Source organism: Triturus cristatus, chromosome 4_1 (assembly GCF_964204655.1).
Source record: "Triturus cristatus chromosome 4_1, aTriCri1.1, whole genome shotgun sequence".
Taxonomy (NCBI): Eukaryota; Metazoa; Chordata; class Amphibia; order Caudata; family Salamandridae; genus Triturus; species Triturus cristatus.
The window spans coordinates 1,352,638,265-1,352,655,554 of NC_140585.1; positions in this window are offsets into that span (position 1 = coordinate 1,352,638,265).

Below are 17,290 nucleotides of genomic sequence, written 5' to 3' on the forward strand. Positions count from 1 at the left end.
CTGCCCTGTTCTACCAACACCATTCAGATTCTCAATATCCTTGTCCGTAAAATCTACTCGGTAAGGCTTCTGTAAAGCTTTTACCTTATCCATGTCAACTCCCATTTCACTCGCTATACTTCTCAACCTGTCATGTGTATTTTTAGCTCTCCAAGTGATATTTTTGCACATGAATAACAACTCCCCATCATGATGATCTTTTAGCGTTTCCATAGGAATTGTTCCCACTATAAGCTCCTCCAGTTCCATACGTAACCTAGCCACATCAATTGCCTGAGAATCCTTTTCCTTCCTTTGCAGAGCTTTCAACCAATCATTCAAATCCTCAGCCGTTATTCCTGTAGATGTCTCTGTACTTACTGGTTCTGCCATCCTCTGTGGTTCTAAAATTGATCCTCCCATCATAACATTTCTTTCCACACAACCAGTATTCAATCCTGAATTAGGCTGTACATTCAACTCTCCACCACTAATGGTATGTCTCCACTGATTTTCTCCCACTCTCATTTCCGACTGTCCTGGAAAACTGACCAATAGATTTCCTACATATGGAACCGTTAAACCACTCTCACCCGTCCTCTGCTTATCGAAAATAGGCACAACCGGACCTATGGTTACAGGCACCGTAACAGCTTCTAGATTCTTAGTCAATTCCCTAATTTTCTCTGTCAGCTCAAATGTGGTCCTTACTAGTTCTCTTGTCTTTTCGTCCTCGATTTCATTCTCCCTTTCTCTCTCTCTCTCTCTCTCTCTCTCCCTTTCCGCGAAAGAGCTACTGCTTTTTAAATCAGGTGTCACGTCTTCTGTCTTTACGATCCGCAAGGTATCTCTTATTGGGGTAACAACTGGTGTTCCCACTTCTGGTTCTCGTCTATATGGAGGCGGTCTCTTATAGAACATGTCATTCAAGACTTCGTCCTCAGACTCATTTGCCCCATACCTTCTCAATTCTGCATTTTGTACCTTTTCTGTACCTTTCCTCCCTTCCGTTACCTCAACAGTTCTCACAGGATATAGTCCCTCAGTCATACTAGCATCTCGCCATCTCCTCATTCGATCATGATGAGTTTCACGATCATATTTCCTCCCAAACATGTACCTATAATTACCTCCACTCCTCTGTTTTTCTCGCTCATGTACCTCATCTTCCCATTCTACCAATGCCTCAAACTGTGTCGGCCTTGGTCTTGGCTCTAGGCACATCATTTTCTCCCGTAAATTTCTCAACACGGCCAGATTAAATGAACCATGTTCCGGGAAAGCTAAAACACCATCTCCTCTAGTGTACTTAACCCAATTGTCCAACCAAATACAGGTATGATACCCATATTTCGCAACCATGAAGGATGCAGGGGTTCTTGTCGGAGGTAGTAACTCCCCTTCTCTAGTTACTATATCTTTATCCTTGTCGAACCATCTTTTAATTTTACTAAACAAGGATTTCTTTTTCTTTTCCTCCGTTTGGTAATACATTTTCGCGTTTACCACAACTTTTCAGTCCTTCTACAACTGTACGATCTTTTGTCTAATAATAGCGCGACTCACACTAACGCACCAATCCTGGAGCGTCTACGTCACTATCTCAGTCCACGAATCCCAGCGCAACTCACACTAACGCACCAATCCTGGAGCGTCTACGTCACCCTGTACTCCTCCAATCTCTGCGCGGCGCACACTTACGCACCAATCACAGTGCTTTCACTGTTCTAACCCACTGTCCAATAACAGCGCAGCCTTCCTGACGTCAGCAGTCGCTGCAGTCGCTTCTACTCCTGTCTCCTGTCACTCGTCTACCCCTCCTTTACAAAACCTTCTCTCTGTAGACTTTGTTTCAGATTTCACAAATCTATTAGTTACAACATATAAACATCTCCATTGTCTGCTCCGCTAACCACAGAATCGTAAAGACCTTTCCCACGAGAATCCCGCTTTTCTCTAGAACAGCGCTTACCTCTGTCCTGCTACAAAATTGTTACTTTCGTTGACACAGTAGCACATCCCTCTACTCTGCCCTTCTAACATGCATTCATTAACTGTTTCCTCCCGGAATGTTCCTAGGAGCTTCACAATCAATTAAAATGCCTATACATTCACACACTTTCACACCAGAAAATGTAGTACATTCACGCAGAATCCTGTCTTTCCCGAGAACAGTGAACAATCTGTCCTGCTACAGAATTATAACACACGTTAACACAGCAGCGCTTACCTCTGCTCTGTCCTTCAAACAAGCTCAGAGAATACCTATTACCTTCCCAGTGATAAGCAATAACGGAAATCCCAAAAGGAACCCTGGTACCTAAAACCAGAACTTCACAGATAACCTTCGCTATCATATACCCTTCTCTCATACAGAATATATATCTAATAGTAACACACGACGATGTCACTGAATCGAACCCAGACAATGTGACGCGCAACTTCAATTGTCACACGTTTTCCCCTGCATGCGTACAGGACCCACAATTCCGCCTTTCCCGAGAGCAGCACTTCCCTCTGCCCTACTACGGAACCGTCACCGACTCCCTACTTCCAGAAGCCGTACACACTACATATAACTCAATACGACTTCAACATATAATGTTAGTACATATATCAACATCAATCAATAAATCCAAAAGCCTATGTACAAGCAATCTATCAGATCAAGATAATAATCAAAACCATCATTCTGCTACCAGGAAACTGCTGCAGATCAACGCTTATAAATTCCCTCTACTTCCATGGATAGAGTAATTCCACAGTCACACGCACATACATACATCATACACTGGTGGGGCCCATTACACCTACATTCATCCTATCACTCTAACCACACTGAATATAAGAGAGAACTCCTAAATCAATCTGCATCTAATTTGAGGTCACTGCAACCAAATTGAATTATCTTGAGTCTTGATTAAACAATTTAAACACATCTGAGATCTCAATAACATAACAAAGAAATAACCACCCGACACTGTAATTCAAACAAGAATTATTTATCTAAATTAAGTCATATGTAAAGCCATTTCAATTGCAAGATCATTACTCTCATATTTACCTATTCTGGCTAAATGTCGTTCTCTAAGTCAAGACCGGTCACCCAGCAAGGAATTTAAAGTCTTTCAAGCTGTCATGTAGAGTCTCCGTCAGCATCAGTTCTCTGATCAAAAGTTCAGGAAGAAGTGGCCTTAGACCCTCTCTAGTCTAGGAATATTTATACAAAAAATTAACATACTAAAAGTTACAAACAAAACTCTAAAACATTCGTCAAGCAGGAAAGGATGTCGTCTTGCAACATTAGATGAAACTCCGCTCTAGGATATCTTGAAATTCAAAATAGGGAAAAAGGAAGTTCATAACTTTCACGGATGTCCTTCCTCAGAATTTGTATCTCTCGCAGTGAAGCCACCACGACCTTATCAAGGAATGTTCATTTGTGACAAATGCTCTTCCACCAAGAATAACTGGCGGTCATCCCAGAGTTGACATCACTTTCATGGCTTTTCAGTTTATGCAGAGGCCAGGGGCACAATCAGCGAGGCCTCTCTTCATATTTCATCTACTCAAATGCAGGCTATAGATGTCGGCCATTTCTCAACAGGCCACAATGGGCAACTTTAATTAAAAGAAACACAAAACAACGTTACCACATTGTATTGATTAAACAGTGTTAATACCTACTAATACCCTTATGTGCATGTATTTATCTAGCCATTTGCGACATAAAGAAGCTGTTAATGCATATTAATTTAAAGCGCAAACACATAACAAATAACACAAGCAACATTTATTAAATTCATTTGTTCACCAACCTAATTCACTTATTATTCTAGCCATGCAATTGCGTTCCCACGTGTAACTTCTTCAGTTAATAAGGTTGATTAATAGAAAACATAACAGAATTAATACTTAATGGTTAATCATTAGTTATTTTAATAATGACAAACAAAACGTAAAACTGATGTTTGGGTTTAAATAGAAAACCCTGCTCCAGCAAGAGAACTACATCAGCACAGCTGCTGTACCTCCAGAGAACAAGGTCAGCAGATCTGGTGTAGAGCCAGAGTACCAGGTCAACAGAGCTGCGGTAGAGCCAGAGAACCAGGTCAGCAGAGCTGCGGTAGAGCCAGAGAACCAGGACAGCAGAGCCGCTGTACAGCCAGAGAACCAGGTCAGCAGAGCTGCTGTAGAGCCAGAGAAAAGGTCAGCAGAGCTGCTGTAGAGCCGGAGAACCAGGTCAGCAATGCTGCTGTACAGCCAGAGAACCAGGTCAGTAGAGCTGCTATAGAGCCAGAGAACTACGTCAGTAGAGCTGTGCTAGAGCCAGAGAACCAGGTCAGTAGAGCTGCTCTAGAGTCAGAGAACTACGTCAGCAGAGCTGCTGTAGAGCCAGAGAACCAGGTCACCAGGACTGCTGTAAAGCCGGAGAACTAGGTCAACAGAACTGCTCTAGAGCCAGAGAACCAGGTTAGCAGAGCTGCTGTACAGTCAGAGATCCAGGTCAGCAGAGCTGCGGTAGAGCCAGAGAACCAGGTCAGCAGAGCTGTTGTACAGCCAGAGCACTAGGTCAGTAGAGCTACTATAGAGCCAGAGAACCAGGTCAGCAGAGCTGCAGTAGAGCCAGAGAATCAGGTCAGCAGAGCTGCTATAGAGACAGAGAACCAGGTCAGAAGAGCTGCAGTACAGCCAGAGAACCAGGTCAGCAGAGTTGCGGTAGAGCCAGAGAACCATCTCAGTAGAGCTGCTCTAGAGCCAGAGAACTACGTCAGCAGAGCTGCTATAGAGCCAGAGAACCAGGTCAGCAGAACTGCGGTATAGCCAGAGAACCAGGTCAGCAGAGCTGTTGTACAGCCAGAGAACCAGGTCATTAGAGCTGCTCTAGAGCCAGAGAACTACGTCAGCAGAGCTGCTCTAGAGCCAGAGAACCAGGTCAGCAGAGCTGCTATAGAGCATGAGAACTACATCAGTAGAGCTGCAATAGAGCTAGAGAACCAGGTCAGCAGAGCTGCTGTACAGCCAGAGAACCAGGGCAGTAGAGCTGCTCTAGAGCCAGAGAACTACATCAGTAGAGCCGCTCCAGAGCCAGAGAACCAGGTCAGCAGAGCTGCGGTAGAGCCAGAGAACCAGGTCAGCTGAGCTGTTGTACAGCCAGAGCACTAGGTCAGTAGAGCTACTATAGAGCCAGAGAACCAGGTCAGCAGAGCTGCAGTAGAGCCAGAGAATCAGGTCAGCAGAGCTGCTATAGAGACAGAGAACCAGGTCAGAAGAGCTGCAGTACAGCCAGAGAACCAGGTCAGCAGAGTTGCGGTAGAGCCAGAGAACCATCTCAGTAGAGCTGCTCTAGAGCCAGAGAACTACGTCAGCAGAGCTGCTATAGAGCCAGAGAACCAGGTCAGCAGAATTGCGGTATAGCCAGAGAACCAGGTCAGCAGAGCTGTTGTACAGCCAGAGAACCAGGTCATTAGAGCTGCTCTAGAGCCAGAGAACTACGTCAGCAGAGCTGCTCTAGAGCCAGAGAACCAGGTCAGCAGAGCTGCTATAGAGCATGAGAACTACATCAGTAGAGCTGCAATAGAGCTAGAGAACCAGGTCAGCAGAGCTGCTGTACAGCCAGAGAACCAGGGCAGTAGAGCTGCTCTAGAGCCAGAGAACTACATCAGCAGAGCCGCTCCAGAGCCAGAGAACCAGGTCAGCAGAGCTGCTGTAGAGCCAGAGAACCAGGTCAGCAGAGCTGCTGTACAGCCAGAGAACCAGATCAGTAGAGCTGCTCTAGAGCCAGAGAACTATGTCAACAGAGCTGCTGTACAGCCAGAGAACCAGGTCAGTAGAGCTGCTCTAGAGCCAGAGAACTATGTCAACAGAGCTGCTGTAGAGCCAGAGAACCAGGTCAGCAGAGCTGCTGTAGAGCCAGAGAACCAGGTCAACAGAGCAGCGGTAGAGCCGGAGAACCAGGTCAGCAGAGATGCTGTACAGCCAGAGAACCAGGTCAGTAGATCTGCTCTATATCCAGATAACTACATCAGAAGAGCTGCTGTGGAGCCAGAGAACCAGGTCAGCAGAGCTGCTGTACAGCCAGAGAAGCAGGTTTGTAGATCTGCTCTAGAGCCAGAGAACTACATCAGCAGAGCTGCTGTAGAGCCAGAGAACCAGGTCAGCAGAGCTGCTATAGAGCCAGAGAACAAATTCAGTAGAGCTGCTCTAGAGCCAGCGAACTACGTCAGCAGAGCTGCTGATGAGCCAGAGAACCAGGTCAACAGAGCTGCGGTGTGTAGGAGAGTAGGATCTGCACTTATGTTTGTAGGAAGGTGGAATCTGACTATATGGTTGCCCCCACTTTTTCCCTGGTGTTTGCATGGTTTTTGACTAGTCTGGCTGGGATCCTGCTATCCAGGACCCAAGCCTATCTGCTTACTCCTTTAAATGATTGGTGTGCGTATTAGATGCACTAGTGATTGGATACTGTGGTACCTTATGAGCCCCTAGTATATGGTACCTTAGGTACCTAGGGCATTGGTACTTCACAGGCCTACCAGGGGCTGCAGCATATCTATGCCACCCCTGGGAAGCATTCTCAATCTGACACCACAGGCATGTGACTGCAGCCTGTGTGAGGTAGTGTTAGCGCTCCTCACTGATGAGGTATAGGTTCCTATATCTCACCATACACACACATAAAAACCTATCAGCCACCCCTATAGTAGGCCCTATCAATCCTGAGGGCAGGGTGCTTGGTTTACTATGTGAGGGGGTGCTTCTGCGGGAGCAGGACCCCTCTGCAGCTGGCAGAGTCTAGTCTCTGCTGCTGTTTGTGGATGCGGTTAAACCATGTAGTCTTAAGTGCATTATAACCTCGCGGAAAATACTAACTTTGGGATGACGGCATCAAAACATGTCGTGTTTGGTGTCAAACAACTTGGAATCATACCCCCACACCAGTAACTGGTGTGGGAGTATGATCCCACCCTTCTAGAGGGGATGACATGTACCCACTGTACTAAACTGTAGAAATCTAAAGGAGCCCTGGCATCACAAAATGGATGCCACCAGCACAGACACTGGGCTGCCCTCCAGCTGCTGACCGAAACTCACAGTGGAGGAAGCCCAACAAAAGGCATCCTGTCACAGGGAGGTGTCACCACCTCCCAGACAGGATTTAGTGTATTGGAGCTGGGTGTGTGCACTTAGAGTGCTTTGAAGTCCTGCACTGGGGGAGCAGTAGGCTCCTCTGTGCATATTCCAGCTCAAACCGGTTCAGGGGCTACCTGCCCCTGCTCTGGCGTGAAACTGGACAAAGGGAAGTGGGTGTAACCACCCACTACCCTGACCCTCCTAGAGGAGTGGTCATAGAGCTAGTCCCTCCCCTATCTTCACTATAAGATACCAAGCATTGCCAATGCAATTCAGATAACCCTGGACGACGCTCTACAAAGAAGAATCCTGGCCCTTCGACGTTCCACTACCTTTGGAAGACAGAAGACTCCCCAGCTTGGCAGGCACCAGAAACTTGAATCAACGGTTGCAAACTTTCCCGCTCCCACCAGAATTCGAAGTCCCTGCTGCCCCGGAAGTAGATTTCCTGACTTCTCGATGGCCCCTGTGAGTCCCCAGCGAAGCTGTGGTGAGTGGACCCCACGAGTGATGAGGAACAGCAATACCTGTGGACCATGCAATATTGTCAAGTGCAAGCCCTAAACAACGTTCCCAGAACTTGTGCATTGGACCATTTGTGGCCCAAGCCTCCAGCAGGTTTTGCACTAAAAATCAGCTGCCTACCTCGCCCGAGTGGCCGTGGGCTCCTGTGGAGCATTTCCTGAGGAGGCGTCTTTGCGGTTCCTTGCCCGTTGGCTAGTGACTCCCCCGAAGACTTTCTCATCAACTTCAAGGGCTCTCCTGGTTGCTCCAGGCCTGCCCTCACTTACCCTTGCTGGGTGAATCCATCAGACCTTGCTGGTCTGCATCATCGTCCATCTTCAGTCTACACAAGACTTGCAGTTGCCAAGGCTTGTTGGCTCCAATCCGGTTGCCAACACCTCCATCAGCTGCAGACATCGTGGGACACTCCGAATACAGCTGCTGGTCATCGTCAATCTCTCCTGGACATCGTGAGCAAAGAGACAAAACTCCATCAACAGCCTGAATCAACGAGACATCAGTGGTCATCCATCTTGCTGGCCACCGGTCCCTGGCAAGTGACCTTGAACACTGTCCCCTCAATGATTAGGCTCTGAGAAGTTGGCCTGGCGTATGCTGGTCACTAGTTATAGTGGCCACCTTGTACCAGTCCAATTCGACTCTTATGGTGATAGGTTTAAAAGACAACCTTTAAATAAAGCTATCCTAGTGGTAGATGTGGAGAGCAGCCTTCAGGCTAAGTCTTGAAGGAGTGTTAAGGTTATTGTTTTACCATAGATAACTGTAGTATCTAGCAGCATCTCATGGAAGCCTGAGATGTTGCTAGGTGCTTAGAATGTTAGGCTCAGGGAAGAGTCAGTTGAGACCAGAGCCTGAACGATGTACAAGCTGTTTGTGGATGGGGTCTTTTATCCTGGATTAAACTTGCTTTTCACCTAATTCACCTTGTTCTTGAATTGGATCTTACATTTTGGCGACGAGGATGGGATACTAAGCAAAGAAAAGCAGAGAAAGCTAAAAGGAGAAAAAGGACCTCAACACTACTTGTTTTCTTCGTGAGAAAAGCATTGTTCCTTATTTATTTAAGAGAAAACAGATCTTCATTCTGTGCTTCAGACGAACAAACTTTGGCTCTTTGGCTCTTGTCAACAACTTTCTTGGTTGCTGCATTGTGGATTTCAGGCGTCATGCCTAACGAATGAACTTTGTTTTTTTTTTCTGTATCGTGTTTGCAGAGTTTACCCATCAAGGATTTGACTTTTGCCAAGTGTTCGTGTTTGTGCTGTTTTGGGATGAGAGAAACGCTTCCGTGGGCACGTTTTACTTCGTTGTTTTTCTTTAAAAATTTTCAACAACAACATTACGGAGTTCGCCTACCTCGTGGTGTTTCTCGAGCTGCTTCCATGGATACCGCTCTGTAGAGTGCGTCCAAGCGTCATCAAAAGTCATCCCGTGCCTGGATCTTGTATCATTCTTCTCAGCGTCATCAAGTGTCATCACGTTTCAGCGCGGTAACCTAGCGACGCAAGAACTCTCTGACATCAAGCGTCAGCACTGTCTTCGACGCATGAAACAGCGTCCTCGCGCATTGGTGCACCGCCGTCTTCAGGGTGAAACGCAAGACTGGAACGCACTGTCTTCGTGCGAACTCTTCTGCCTAAATCACTCAGGCAAGCGATTTAACGGTGATTCGCACACCTGTCTTCAGCGCGAATCAAGCTCGCTAAAGGGTGTCGGTAACGGTTCACTTTGATCTTCCCGGCATTTCATTTTATTGAAGACTACAGTGGAGGTATGCTTAATAGGACATTCCCTGTGGTGGTTGCTTAGCGCGCTCATCTCTTCGCATGCTGCAAGAAGTAATTGACTTAATTTCTACAGTTTTCCTTTTGTGTCACTTCTGTAAAACGCACACTGTGAAGATGTTTAAGTACGTGTGTCAACTCAGTGATACACACACTGTGAAGATTATACTACAATAGTCAAGTTGTACTTTTTACTGTCAGAACTCAACTGTGTTTAGTTTATTTTTAAATTGTTTCTACTATATGAAGAGCTATTTCTTCTAATTCTTATTCCTGTATCCTATTGATAGAATTTGTAGGGTGATAGAGTAGATCGCCTCAAATCTTTTTGTTATTATTATTTTTTTTTAAAAACAGGGGGGAAGGTGAAACTCAGGTAGTAATTGGAAGTTATCACATTTCAGGGCTAACTTTAAACATGCAGAACGTTACTGCGCCTCCTTTCTTTTTGTCCTCCCCGGGAGATCCACCCATTAAATGGCAGAAATGGCGTAAAGTCTTTGAAAGATATGCCAGAGTGTGTGGAGCCTCTTTGAGTGCCGAAAGGAAAACTGCATTATTGCTTCATTGTTTGGGGTCGGAAGGTCAGGAGGTATTTGACCATCTCCCGGAGCTAGTGGATAGGAGTTTGAATGAATATGAGATATGCATAGCTATGCTTGATAAACACTACCTACCGAAGGTAAGTACGATACTGGAAAGGTATCATTTTGGTAGGAGATCACAAATGGAAGATGAAAGCATAGAAAATTACATTACTGCTTTAAGGAAGTTAGCCTCTTCGTGCAAGTTTGGTGCTACCCTAGATGAACGTATTAGAGATCAGTTTATGTTAGGGTGTAACATTGAACGTGTTAGGGAGGAACTTTGGCAGAAAGACGAGCCAAACTTAGAAGATGTCTTAATCATTGCAAAAAGGATTGAGCATTCTTTGAAGTGTGTAGAGGTAATAAAGAAGAATGGAGAGAAAAAGGACAAAGATTCGGTACAAGCAATAAAAGAAAATCCTAAAACTAACAATGAAAAAAGGGATCATTTTAAGAAAGGTATCTCTAGTGGAACTGCAGTAAAGTTTGATGCTTCTAAAGCGACATGTTTTCGTTGTGGTAAACTAGGTCATTTAGCGAATGATAAACAATGCCCCAGGTGGAGAGCCACGTGCAGTAAGTGCAAAAGAAAAGGGCATTTTACCGTGGCATGTAAAGAGAGAAATTCCAAGGGAAAGGTTTCTGAAATATATTTTGATGGAGAGGATACTTGTGATTCTTCTAGGGAGGTTGACTGTGGACAGATTCAAATCCAGGCAGTTCAGACTGAGGAAAAGAAAAACTGCCCGACTGATGAAATATGTGTTGAAGGCAAGGCTACGAAAGTGCTTTTTGACTCTGGTGCTAAAATCACCATAATTTCAAAAGAGTTTTATGTAAAAGAAATCAAAGATAAAATCAGAATTTACTCACCAGACATTAGATCATTTGCCTATGGAGGTGAACCCATCAAGTTGTGTGGGTACTTTTGGGGTCTAATTGAATATAAAAATAGACTTACCAGTGGGAAAGTTTATATATCACAGAAAGGGGACAGCATTTTAAGCTGGTTTCACCAGAGAGACCTTGGTGTCATGCTAGATCCAAATTCGTCTCCACCTATTTTATTAAAAGAAAATTTTAAATCAGCATATGTGGCCAAGGTGGATGCGAATTTTGAAAATCAATTTATGTGTATGCTAACAGAACGCTTTCCCAAAGTATTCAGTAGTAGCTTAGGCTGTCTTAAAGGTTACACGCATCATATTCGGCTGGTGGAAGGCGCCAACCCAGTGTCTTGCAAGGTAAGGAGTATTCCGGTGGCCGTCAGGGATTTAGTCCAGGCAGAGTTGGAAAAATTGAGAAGAGAGGGAATTATTGAAGAAATTGAAGCAACACAATGGCTTGCTCCGGTCGTAGCCGCGAAGAAGGCGGATGGCTCTCTTCGTTTATGTGTGGACCTTAGAGAACTAAACAAGTGTGTGGTAGTCGACAAATATCCGTTACCAAAAATAGCAGACATGTTGATGTTGTTAAAAGGGGCGAAAGTTTTCAGTACAATAGATCTCAGGTCTGAGTACCATCAAATCAAACTGGATGAGAGTTTAAGAGACTTGACAGCGTTTATCACGCCGTTTGGGACTTTTCGTTTCTTGAGACTACCATTTGGGTTGGTGTCAGCGGCCTCAGTGTTTCAGAGGGCACTGGAATCTGTTTTGAAGGGACAACCTGGTGTCAGGGTATATCAAGATGACATTTTGGTTTTTGGTACAGATGATAACGAACACGATGAGAGAGTATTACAGGTTTTGAAGAGTTTAGATCAGTCGGGATTGACAGTCAAAGTAGAAAAGTGCAAGTTCAAGAGGAGATCGATAGATTATCTAGGTCACACTATTGGAAACGGAGGTGTATTACCTAAGGAAAGTCTAGTAACTGCCATTCGAAACATGCCATCTCCAAGCAATAAAGAGGAGTTATTGAGTTTTTTGGGCATGGCCGAATTCTATAGTAAATTTGTTAAGAATTTTGCTTCCCTCTGTGTTTCAATGAGAATGTTACTACATAAAGGATGTGAGTTTGTTTGGGATGATAAGTGTGAAAAGGAATTTTGTTTACTCAAAAAGGAATTAGATCAAGCGCCCAAACTCAGCAGTTTTGACCCGGACAAGAGATCAGTATTAGTGACGGATGCAAGTGTAAAAGGTTTGGGTGCGGTATTGGTGCAAAAGCATGATGGACAGGATAATGTCATCTTATTTTTGTCAAGGAGCTTAAGAGGTGCTGAGGTGCGGTATTTAGTTATAGAGAGGGAAGCCTTAGCAGTCCACTGGTCTATAAAGAAGTTGCGAAATTTGCTTTGGGGTGGTACCTTTGAGGTCAGGACAGACCACAAGCCCTTGTGTGAGATATTTAAGAATAAGGGCATAGATGCGATCTCCAGTAGAATTACAAAGTGGGTAGTCGCGTTACAAGACTATAATTTTGACATCAGGTACATCCCAGGTGTACAAAACAAGGTAGCTGATGCCTTGTCAAGGTTGGTTGTGTGTGACAATTCAGGTATAGATGAGGAGGATGAAGAGGATGGAGAGATGGTTTGCTCCATTGAAGGGGGAATTATAGAGAAAGAAAGGTGGTTGAGGGCGGTTAGTGAAGATGATGTTTTATCAAAAGTCAAAGTTTGTGTAAAGGAAGGTTGGAATGTGAAAAGTAAGAATGAGGAGGTGGATAAGTTTTGGCATGTTAAGGATCAACTTGCTGATCATGATGGCTTTCTAGTCAGAGGGGCAAGATTGGTTCCTCCCATCTCTCTTAGAGATGAACTAATTTCTTTGGCCCATGATGGGCATCTTGGTATTTCTAAAACCAAGGAATACCTACGTTCCTCCTACTGGTGGCCAGGTATGGATTTGCTAATTGAACGGAAAATAAGAGACTGCATGCAGTGTGCACTTAGTGACAGGGTGAACAAGCCAAGAACACAACCTATGATAGTAAGGGAAAGACCTGATGCTCCTTGGAAGGAGATTGGACTAGACATCTTAGGCCCGATCTCTGTATCGGGCGTTGAGTGGTACATTCTTGTTCTAGTTGATTTTTTTTCTCGCTGGCCAGAAATAGCTATAACGCGGGGAATTGAATCTAAACATGTTAAGGAGTTTTTAAAGAAAATCTTTGATAGAGAAGGCATTCCCAATGTAATACTCGCGGATAATGGAGTACAGTTGGTCTCGAGGGAGATGGAGGATTTTTTGAGTTCTTATGGTGTTAAACACAAAAAGTCTTCTCTTTATCACCCAGAGACAAATGGGCTCGTTGAACGGTTTAATCGGGTTCTTAAGGAAACGATTGAGATGGCAAGGTCAGCGGGTCTAGATTGGAGAGCAGAAGTGTTCAAAAAAGTTAGGGTGTATAGGCTATCGCCTCATGCTGTCACAAAAAGGACACCTTTTGAGCTGTTTAGGGGTAGGTGTGCCAACTCTTTAGTTACACCTTCCTGGGTAAATGATATACAGCCTAATCGTTTTAGGGAAAACGAGAAAGATGACTGGAGATTGTTAGAAAAGAAGAAAATTGAGGAGAGGAAGATTTTGCATGATGTGAAGAAATCTGTAAAAAAAACTATAGTGAAAGTAGGGGATTGGGTGCTAATAAAGAATCCCCATGTGGGGAAAGCTAAAGGAGCTTTCTTAAAACCCATTCAGGTTATTAAGTTGTTTAACAATGCAGTTAAAACGGCGGATCACCGGGTGTGGAACTTGAATAGGGTGGTTGTGGTGAGACAGGACTTTGTTACGGGACTTAAAGAGGTTCCAAAGAACCCAGTTTCACAATCACAAGGGAAAATTCTACAAGATAAATCCTTGTCACATGCACGGAGATCTTCAAGGATGATTTCTGCTCCAAAGCATCTGAAAGACTTTGTATGTTGATTTTTCTTATGTGTTTTTGGTTCTATGCCTGATGTAACTTTTACAGGTGTTGTACGTTTTGTTCTTTATTGTCTGTAAAGAAGGGAGATGTGTAGTATCTAGCAGCATCTCATGGAAGCCTGAGATGTTGCTAGGTGCTTAGAATGTTAGGCTCAGGGAAGAGTCAGTTGAGACCAGAGCCTGAACGATGTACAAGCTGTTTGTGGATGGGGTCTTTTATCCTGGATTAAACTTGCTTTTCACCTAATTCACCTTGTTCTTGAATTGGATCTTACATTAACCTCTTGAATGACCAAATGAAAGAGTATTCCACACAAGTATATATATAAAATATATGTATTTATTCTAGACAGAATCCCACAGTCTCTTTATGAGGCTAAGGGAAAGTTACAATTCAAACAAGCATTGATAGATACAATAAATAGTACTGTTAACATTGGGCCCCAGGGGGGACCAAACCATATACTAAAAAAAGTGATATAAGAACCACGACAATTCTACAGACAATGCCTAGGGCATTTAGGATCGCTGGCCCCTTTAGAATCCACCCCAGGTTATGAGGAAGGGGACCCAAGGGAGGCGCGTGCAGTGGAAATAGCTGCTATCGGGATCTCAATTATATCCTATGGAGAATGTCGCGGTTGAATTTAAACATATTAAAGACACTTCTAGCAGGAGTTCAAAGGTGAAAACTTAGAGTTAAGCTTTTGAGGAGCCCACTACCACGGGAGTACCGAGGTACCACTGTTACCTGCCCCAGGGAAGCCGGGTGCATAGGTCGTTTCCGATGTCGGGTCGCGGGCTGATTTTCAATGGGAAAATGTTCAAAACTGCTGCTAGCCAAAAGCGTAGATGATGCCGTGAAGATTGAAGATGTAGAGTTTGTAGAGAAGAACCTGAAAGCAGAGGGGACAGAGTCTGGGCCACGGCAAAGTGACCAGGGAGCTCAAAGGAAAGAGCCCTTCAATGTTGGGTGCTTCAAGTGGAAAGAAGGGTAGCTTGGATCTGCAGCCACGGGCTCCGGGAGGCTTCTAGGAAGGCCAGCTTCTGGAGGGCGACTGTCCCACGTCGGATGAGGGTTGCTGCGGTGTTAGTGTCCGGATTGGATCCACTAAGCCTTGGCAACCGCAACCCACGCAAGATGAACAAATCAGCTACTGGGGCAGACCCACGAGGTCTGTGAGAGGTCTCCTTTGGAGAGACTGTAGAGCAGGCCTGGAGCAACCAGGGGAACTCTAAAATGTCAAGATTGACCTCCGCTAGGGCCCGCAAGTCGAGAGACAAGGGACCGCGGGAGGAGGCAATTTGGCGTGCGTAAAAGGGCACCCACGAGCCACCGGAGGGGGCTAGGGCGCTGGTCTTTGGCACAATTGCTGTAGAGTGGTTGGCTCGATAACGGGCCAAAGCACAACTTCCCCACTGGTCAGAAATCCGATTGGCCGCACTCTGCTAGTCCTACCAGCGTGTTGCCCCAAAGAATTGTGGTCCATGAAGTAGCGTCGGCGGGTACGCCTATGCCAAAAGTTTAAAATGAAAATGAGTGTCGCGTTAGCCATCCCTGGACACGTGTTTTGAGGTAGTTGCCTCTCGTCAGCAGGGAGTAGGTATGTGTGTGAGGTTGCTGCGTAGGCTGCCAAAAAATATTCTCAGGTAAAGTACCACTCAAGGCGCGCAGGTGCGGAGCCATGCGCTCGTCAGCCCCACCGGCTCAAGGGAGCCTGAATACAAACAAAAATCCGATTGGCCGCACTCTGCTAGTCCTACCAGCGTGTTGCCCCAAAGAATTGTGGTCCATGAAGTAGCGTTGGCGGGTACGCCTATGCCAAAAGTTTAAAATGAAAATGAGTGTCGCGTTAGCCATCCCTGGACACGTGTTTCGAGGTAGTTGCCTCTCGTCAGCAGGGAGTGGGTATGTGTGTGAGGTTGCTGCGTAGGCTGCCAAAAAATATTCTCAGGTAAAGTACCACTCAAGGTGCGCAGGTGCGGAGCCATGGGCTCGTCAGCCCCAGCGGCTCAAGGGAGCCTGAATACAAACAAAAATCCGATTGGCCGCACTCTGCTAGTCCTACCAGCATGTTGCCCCAAAGAATTGTGGTCCATGAAGTAGCGTCGGCGGGTACGCCTATGCCAAAAGTTTAAAATGAAAATGAGTGTCGCGTTAGCCATCCCTGGACACGTGTTTCGAGGTAGTTGCCTCTCGTCAGCAGGGAGTAGGTATGTGTGTGAGGTTGCTGCGTAGGCTGCCAAAAAATATTCTCAGGTAAAGTACCACTCAAGGCACGCAGGTGCGTAGCCATGGGCTCGTCAGCCCCACCGGCTCAAGGGAGCCTGAATACAAACAAAAATCCGATTGGCCGCACTCTGCTAGTCCTACCAGCGTGTTGCCCCAAAGAATTGTGGTCCATAAAGTAGCGTCGGCGGGTACGCCTATGCCAAAAGTTGAAAATGAAAATGAGTGTCGCGTTAGCCATCCCTGGACACGTGTTTCGAGGTAGTTGCCTCTCGTCAGCACGGAGTAGGTATGTGTGTGAGGTTGCTGCGTAAGCTGGCAAAAAATATTCTCAGGTAAAGTACCATTCAAGGCGTGCAGGTGCGTAGCCATGGGCTCGTCAGCCCCACCGGCTCAAGGGAGCCTGACTACAAACAAAAATCCGATTGGCCGCACTCTGCTAGTCCTACCAGCGTGTTGCCCCAAAGAATTGTGGTCCATGAAGTAGCATCGGCGGGTACGCCTATGCCAAAAGTTTAAAATGAAAATGAGTGTCGCGTTAGCCATCCCTGGACACGTGTTTCGAGGTAGTTGCCTCTCGTCAGCAGGGAGTAGGTATGTGTGTGAGGTTGCTGCGTAGGCTGCCAAAAAATATTCTCAGGTAAAGTACCACTCAAGGCGCGCAGGTGCGTAGCCATGGGCTCGTCAGCCCCACCGGCTCAAGGGAGCCTGAATACAAACAAAAATCCGATTGGCTGCACTCTGCTACTCCTACCAGCATGTTGCCCCAAAGAATTGTGGTCCATGAAGTAGCGTCGGCGGGTACGCCTATGCCAAAAGTTTAAAATGAAAATGAGTGTCGCGTTAGCCATCCCTGGACACGTGTTTCGAGGTAGTTGCCTCTCGTCAGCAGGGAGTAGGTATGTGTGTGAGGTTGCTGTGTAGGCTGCCAAAAAATATCCTCAGGTAAAGTACCACTCAAGGTGCGCAGGTGCGTAGCCATGGGCTCGTCAGCCCCACCGGCTCAAGGGAGCCTGAATACAAACAAAAATCCGATTGGCTGCACTCTGCTAGTCCTACCAGCGTGTTGCCCCAAAGAATTGTGGTCCATGAAGTAGCGTCGGCGGGTACGCCTATGCCAAAAGTTTAAAATGAAAATGAGTGTTGCGTTAGCCATCCCTGGACACGGATATCGAG